We start from the raw sequence: 6,318 nt of genomic DNA, 5'->3' as shown, positions 1-6,318 counted from the left end.
ACACAAAAAGAAAACCATATCTGAAAACTAATCACATGAAAAGTACTAATCTATGCAGAACTTAAAACTAAGCTTTTAGCCAGAAATGACTAAAAACGAACTAAAACTAGTAAAAAGTAAAACGAACTAATCAATCTTCTAAACTAAACAAATGAGTTGATTCGCAACGTTCACATCTTCAGAAATCACTGAAAGGTATCAAAAATCGTCTTCAGAAGGGTATTCTGTCGTCTAGAATCGTCTAACCTCGAATATGATAATGAGGGTCGTATTTATATGCGAGGCGGAAGCATCACAAGCCTTGTCTACTTTAAAGAATGCCTTGCACCAACTTTTAGGGCCCCTTTCCATGAGGTTTTCATGTTGGATTAATGTCTAAGTCCATAACTATAATTGGTAAGACTTGACCCGACCCGGCATGGTCCATTTGGGTTGCATGGCATCATGCACTTGGATAGACTATAATGAGAGAAATAACACTTAAGGTTTGTTAATATATTATAAGTTCTAATATATTAATAAGGTTATTTAATTAGTATTGATCAAGAATTAATTTGGAATTAATTAAGTGATCAAAAGGAGACTAATTAAATATATGGGTTGATTGTGTAAATCATTCATTCTTATATATGTGGGCTTGTGATCCAAGATTCCTTATGTTGGACTAAGTCCATGGGGTGACCCATGGATACTCCATGGAGGTTAAAATCCATGGAGCATAGGGAATGGGTAAAGTCATGAGTTACATGGTGTAACCCTAATAGCCACCATATAAAAGAAACCCATGGCTCAAGAAATCGTTACTAATATGTGTGTGTATGAGGGTTAGATGATTTCATGAAGTGTTCTAATTTCTCTCTAAGTTATTCCAAGTGCTTATGGTGTTGTGTGAACCATTTGAGGTGTCACACTTGGGGCACTAGGCACTCAAGCTTCATGAAGACATTCTACATCAAAGAGGTATGTATTCTATCTTGCTTTATTGATTGTTTTGTATGCTAGATTAGGATAATACCTTGGACGTTCATATTTGCATGTATAATAGAGAAAACATAGATCCAAGGTATTTAGGGTTGCATGTACACTTAGGAGTGTTAGAATGCTCATAACCCAACAGTGGTATCAGAGCCTAGGCTTGTTTTCTTGTTATACCTGCAATAGAAGCTGAAAATCGAGTTTTGATGCTGTCAGCCCAGCTGACTCGCCGAGTCCATGAAGGGACTCGACGAGTCCAAGGCAAAATGCATCCAACTCGCCGAGTTGTGTTCATGCACTCGACGAGTTGGACCCCAGACAGCATATCTTCGAGGTTTTTGGCTAGAAATGGACTAGGAACATTACCCTAAGTTGTTTTGAACTTATAAACTTGTTTTTTAATGTGGTAATGTTCATGCTAATCCATTTTCAAAGATAATTGTCAATAGATTCATGTTTTGTATTAGTTTAAAGGTTAGACTAATTACATGAAAAAGTTTGATTTGAATTATCTTGTTCTTATGAGTTGCTTAGATTAATAGAAAAGTTGAGTGAAAAAAGTTGTTTTCAATCCAAATTAATCTAAGAGTTGATTCTAAAATGTGTTTTTGTAACTTGTCCTCAAGTTATATGAAAAGTCACATTTAAGTTTCATAAAAACTCATAAAAGTTGGCAATGGTTACAAAAGATGAAGAGTCTTGTCCTTAAGTTATGGAGGTTCAAGAGTCACTTCATTAATAAATAAATAAATAAAATATGTAACCTTAATTAATTCCATAAGTTATAAAATAAAGAAAAGGTTAATTCTTTATTAGTTTAAAGTCTTCCATAATTTGTCCACAAGTTATGGAACTTGAAGAGTTTTTGGATTAAAACTACTTTAAATACATAAGTTATGGAATTAATTAGTTTTGAATAGTTTCAAAACTTGCCCTCAAGTTTTGGAATTTGTAAAGTTTTCTCTTATGAATACTTTAATTCCAAGTTAGCCCTTAGAATTTTAAAAGTTAAAATTCAACCCTTATACTTTATAATATTATAAGTTAATAATATATATATATATATATATATATATATATATATATATATGTGTGTGTGTGTGTGTGTGTAAGAGTAAAGTAGGTCTTACCGCTAGTACGCCTCATTCACGAAGCCGGTCTATAAGGTGGGTATAAGGTTGTTGCCTATAAAATGGCAACTTAATGGGTGTCCACTCTCACCCACCGCTTGCTTGACTGGTGGAGGGTCGTTAGCCGAACGGGTTTGACATGACTATAATTCTCCCTTCATTAAAAGTATTAATGATAAATACTAAGTAACTAAACTCTAAATAATACCCAATCTTAGTTACTTAGGAAAATGTGAATAAGGTGCTAATCCATGAAATTACACTTTGCACTTTGTTTAAGTCGGTTAGTGGAGCGTGTGTGGTTAACCGGCACACTAACTCGTATTTAACAAGGTAGGCAAAGGGTAACTTAATGTTTATCATAGTATCGATGGAGCGTGTGTGGTTAACCGGCACATCGATTGAGGGATAAACACTTAAGGGTACCCAATAATTTGCATGGTTACTTCACACCTTGTTTTGTGATCCTCGGCATCCCAGTCACAAAACCTGAAGGGCACACTCGAGATTGAAACATGCCATTGAACAGTTCAATGAATCTCAAAAGATCTAGGAGTTTCAAATCCAATTAAAACCTAATAATACATTTCGTTTATCTTGGTGGAAATTGGTGAATCGTCATTCACCTACCTTCAAATTGTTTTATAGCTTGGATTACGGCATACCTCTTCTAAGTTATAAAATAGTTTGTTGGGTCCTAGCCTTAATATTTCATATTGGGTGTCATATTAAGGACTTTAGATCAACTATCTTGAATATCTCCCAAAAGATGTCTGGTTTAGACATTTATGATCTTCCCAAATCTCTTGAAACAAGCATTCCTAATGAAGATGATGTCCCATGGATATCATACTTTTTTCTCCTCCTCCAATTATTCTCCCTAACCCACAAGTTCTTGAAAAGTTTAAGATCACTCAAGCCCTAATGGCAAGGCAAGGTCTAGGTGTGATCACATCTTGGAGATGTAGTCACATATTGACAAGCCGGGAGAGTTGGGTGTCAAAGTCTTGAGAAAGTTAGTGGCTCAACTACTTTCTAAGTCACATAGTGAGTTCTTTTGCAACACCTATGAAACAGACTATGACAAGACCCTTAATGATCTTATCTATTTGCTAAGATCAACTTCCTGAAACTTTATGGACATTGACAATAGTGACACAGGAAATCCAGAAAAAGCATTCTCTTCCCAATGGAAAGGGATCGGCCATAGTCAACTCGGTTGAACAAATGGTAAAGAAAAAAGCTAAGTCTGTAATAGTCCTGTGTACCATTATCAAAGGGTCCATATGTTTATATTGCCAAAGAAAGGTTCATTATTTGCGAAGCTGCCAAATTTACCTAAGGGTGTTAAAGTCAATAAGGTTGACTCTACTTCAGGTAAAGTCCACTACTCTAACTCTGTTAAGTTTCTATTCTGAGATTCTTGATGCATGATGTGACTGGGTCACATGGTAATGTTTTAAGAATCAAAGGAAAAGTAAAGGAACTTAAAGAAAGAATATGTTGAATCTGATCGCATAGATGGATTTCTATCGCGTAGTTCGAAAATCGGATTCTTGAGCTACTTCTTAGGAGTTATGAGATATTGCTAAGGAATAGATAACAACAAGTTTTTATATGGATTGTAAGGATAAGTTTTTCCGCATAGTTTTTTAAAATAAAAGAAAATTTTGATTTTATTTATTTTTAAAAATATCCTTACAATGGCATTTGAGAAAAAAAATTGTTGCTTATATGATTCCATTAATAGCAAGAGTGGAAATATGAAATTGATTCCTTCATTTGTGGTAATGTCTAAATTTACCAAATAAGGAAAGATTCTCATCATCCAAAGTCTCAATTGGACCGGGACTTGGAATCATGCAAGTTGTATAGCGTGATGAATGAGAACTTTTCAAGTATTGGAAAAATTAAGACTAAGTACTTGTTCACATGGATGTGTGAGTCAAGTAATGGACTAAGGGATCGAGCACATAGTCATGTGCACTGATTAAGTCCACCAAAAAGGATGTAAGGATATTCGTCATAGTTTACTAAAGCTCAGTAAATGTGATTATACTTACAAGCTTAAGTGTAACTCTGAGACATTGGAAATGGTTCCAATGCATAGCAGAGCGGATAAGAAGAATCAAGTTAGGCAGAAGGATAAAAGTTTCTCAAATTTGAAAAGATGGGAGAGTACTTTAGTATCAGTTTTGTGATCATCTTAATGATTAAGAAACCATATCAAAATTAGTTCTCTAAGGAAGTCTTAGTGCATTCTTATGACTAAGAAGAAGGGATCTTGAATTGTTGAAATGGTTAAATCAAGAAGATGAGTCATACTTCGTTTCAATACAAGTCTTAGAGTCATACTCCAAGATTGTAATTTGAGTGACATGTCTTAAAGAAGGTTTAAAACACTTATCAAATATAAGAGTAAAAGTTTTCTACTCTTGTACATTTGAAATTGGTAAGTTGTGATGTTTTGGATAAAACAAAGACCAACTAAGGCCAATTGTGTGAAGTGTTTGTCTTGATTAGAATCCACACTATCTCTTGGATGTTTGACAAGGAAGTCTTATAGGTCAAGAGGACAGTGGGAGTCTTAAAGGTCTTGAAATTCTCAAGAACTAATCAAGAATGAAACCTGAAGTTCTTCACTAGCACACGACTTGAGGTTTATAACCTATCGTGTTGACATATTCTGTGCCCATTCTAGTTAAAGTTGGCTTCGCATATGAGTTCTTAGCATTCTCAATGTGTTGCACAACAACTTGGAAGCAATGGTAGGCCCTTGAGCTGCCAGGTGGCAAGAAATTAAGATTGAGTTCAATCCATATGGTTTTGGATTTGTCATTATCCTTGTCTTGTGATTATGGTTTTGACAAATTCATATGGGTAGGAACTCATACACCAATAAATCTAAGTGTCATAAGGTTTCTCTCTGATTCATGAAAATGATAGTGAGGAAACACTTCCACTAGCAATTGGGATATTTGCATTCTCAAAGTCGTTAGTGGAGCGTGTGTGGGTTACCGGCACACTAACTTGGACTTGTGAGAAATGGCAAAGGTCAAAACTATCAAGACTATGATTACGGCATCCTTTTTCATAGTTCTTAAAATTGTTTTGACACACCCATAAGCTATCTAAGGAATGTGTATGTTTTTTGATAAAGTCTTATCAAAACAATCTAGTATCAGAAATCTGAACTTTGGTAAGTCAATAAAGTATTGATTTCTAGAAGTCCAGCTGATTTCTGAGTACATGTCAAAGCTAGTGGGAGCATAAGTGTTATGCTAATAATCATCATGTTAGTGGGAGCATGATAATTACGATAAGTATTGCAAGCTAGCAATGTTAATTATAGAAAACAAAATGTTTCAATTGGGAAAAGTTGTTTTGCTATAATTAAGGGAGAGGAAATTTACTTCATCTCAAATCTATAAGCTTAGATCGTGAGGTTTTAATCATTTAGTCAAGAATATATATGAATTTCATGTTGGAATGGCTCAACATAAGGAAATTCTGTATATGGGTCCATTATTTGCATTCTTAAATTCGATTATGATTACGGCATCCCTTTTCATAATCTGAATTATGAGAACTTGGCAAATAGAAATGGAAATGTTATAGCAAAAGACTGGTTTAGTCTTTATGTGAGACATCATGAATCGTGTCCCATATGCTTCGGATATAGGATCGATTACATGTGCTATAATTATCCGTTCTAAAAGTTTCCAAATGCCTGGGGCATTAAGAAGGGAAAAGGTTTAGAACTGGATGTGACTAAAAGGATTAAACAATTGTCGAGGAAAATCTAAGGTTTACCAAAGATTGGTTGCTCAAGGACAGTTGGAAGTGTAGTGATAATTCTGGAAGGACCATATTGACATAATCTGTAAGGAGGCAACTCTTGTTCAGAAGTGATAGTCAAAATGGAATCTGGAAATGTTTCAAAGTTAGAATTTTTCCAATCTGTTTAAGATTAGGAAACTTAATGCACGAAGGATGTTTCTAAGGAGTTGATCTCCTTTGGAATACTCTGTAATGATTGTTTCCAAGTCTTTCTGACTTTGTGCATAATCATTATAAGAGGATCAATGCATATAAGTTTAGAATCTAACAGATTTCAGTAAATGACATGAATTTGGAATTCTTGCATTTGCAGTAAGGATTTGGGAGTGTGAAAAGAGAATCATTGAAGTTATGTTCAATTGATCTAGTTCAC

The sequence above is a fragment of the Lactuca saligna genome, chromosome 2 (assembly GCF_052625555.1).
Source record: "Lactuca saligna cultivar CGN05327 chromosome 2, ASM5262555v1, whole genome shotgun sequence".
Classification (NCBI taxonomy): Eukaryota; Viridiplantae; Streptophyta; class Magnoliopsida; order Asterales; family Asteraceae; genus Lactuca; species Lactuca saligna.
The sequence above is the reverse complement of the archived record's forward strand: the minus strand, read 5'-3'. Positions refer to the sequence as shown.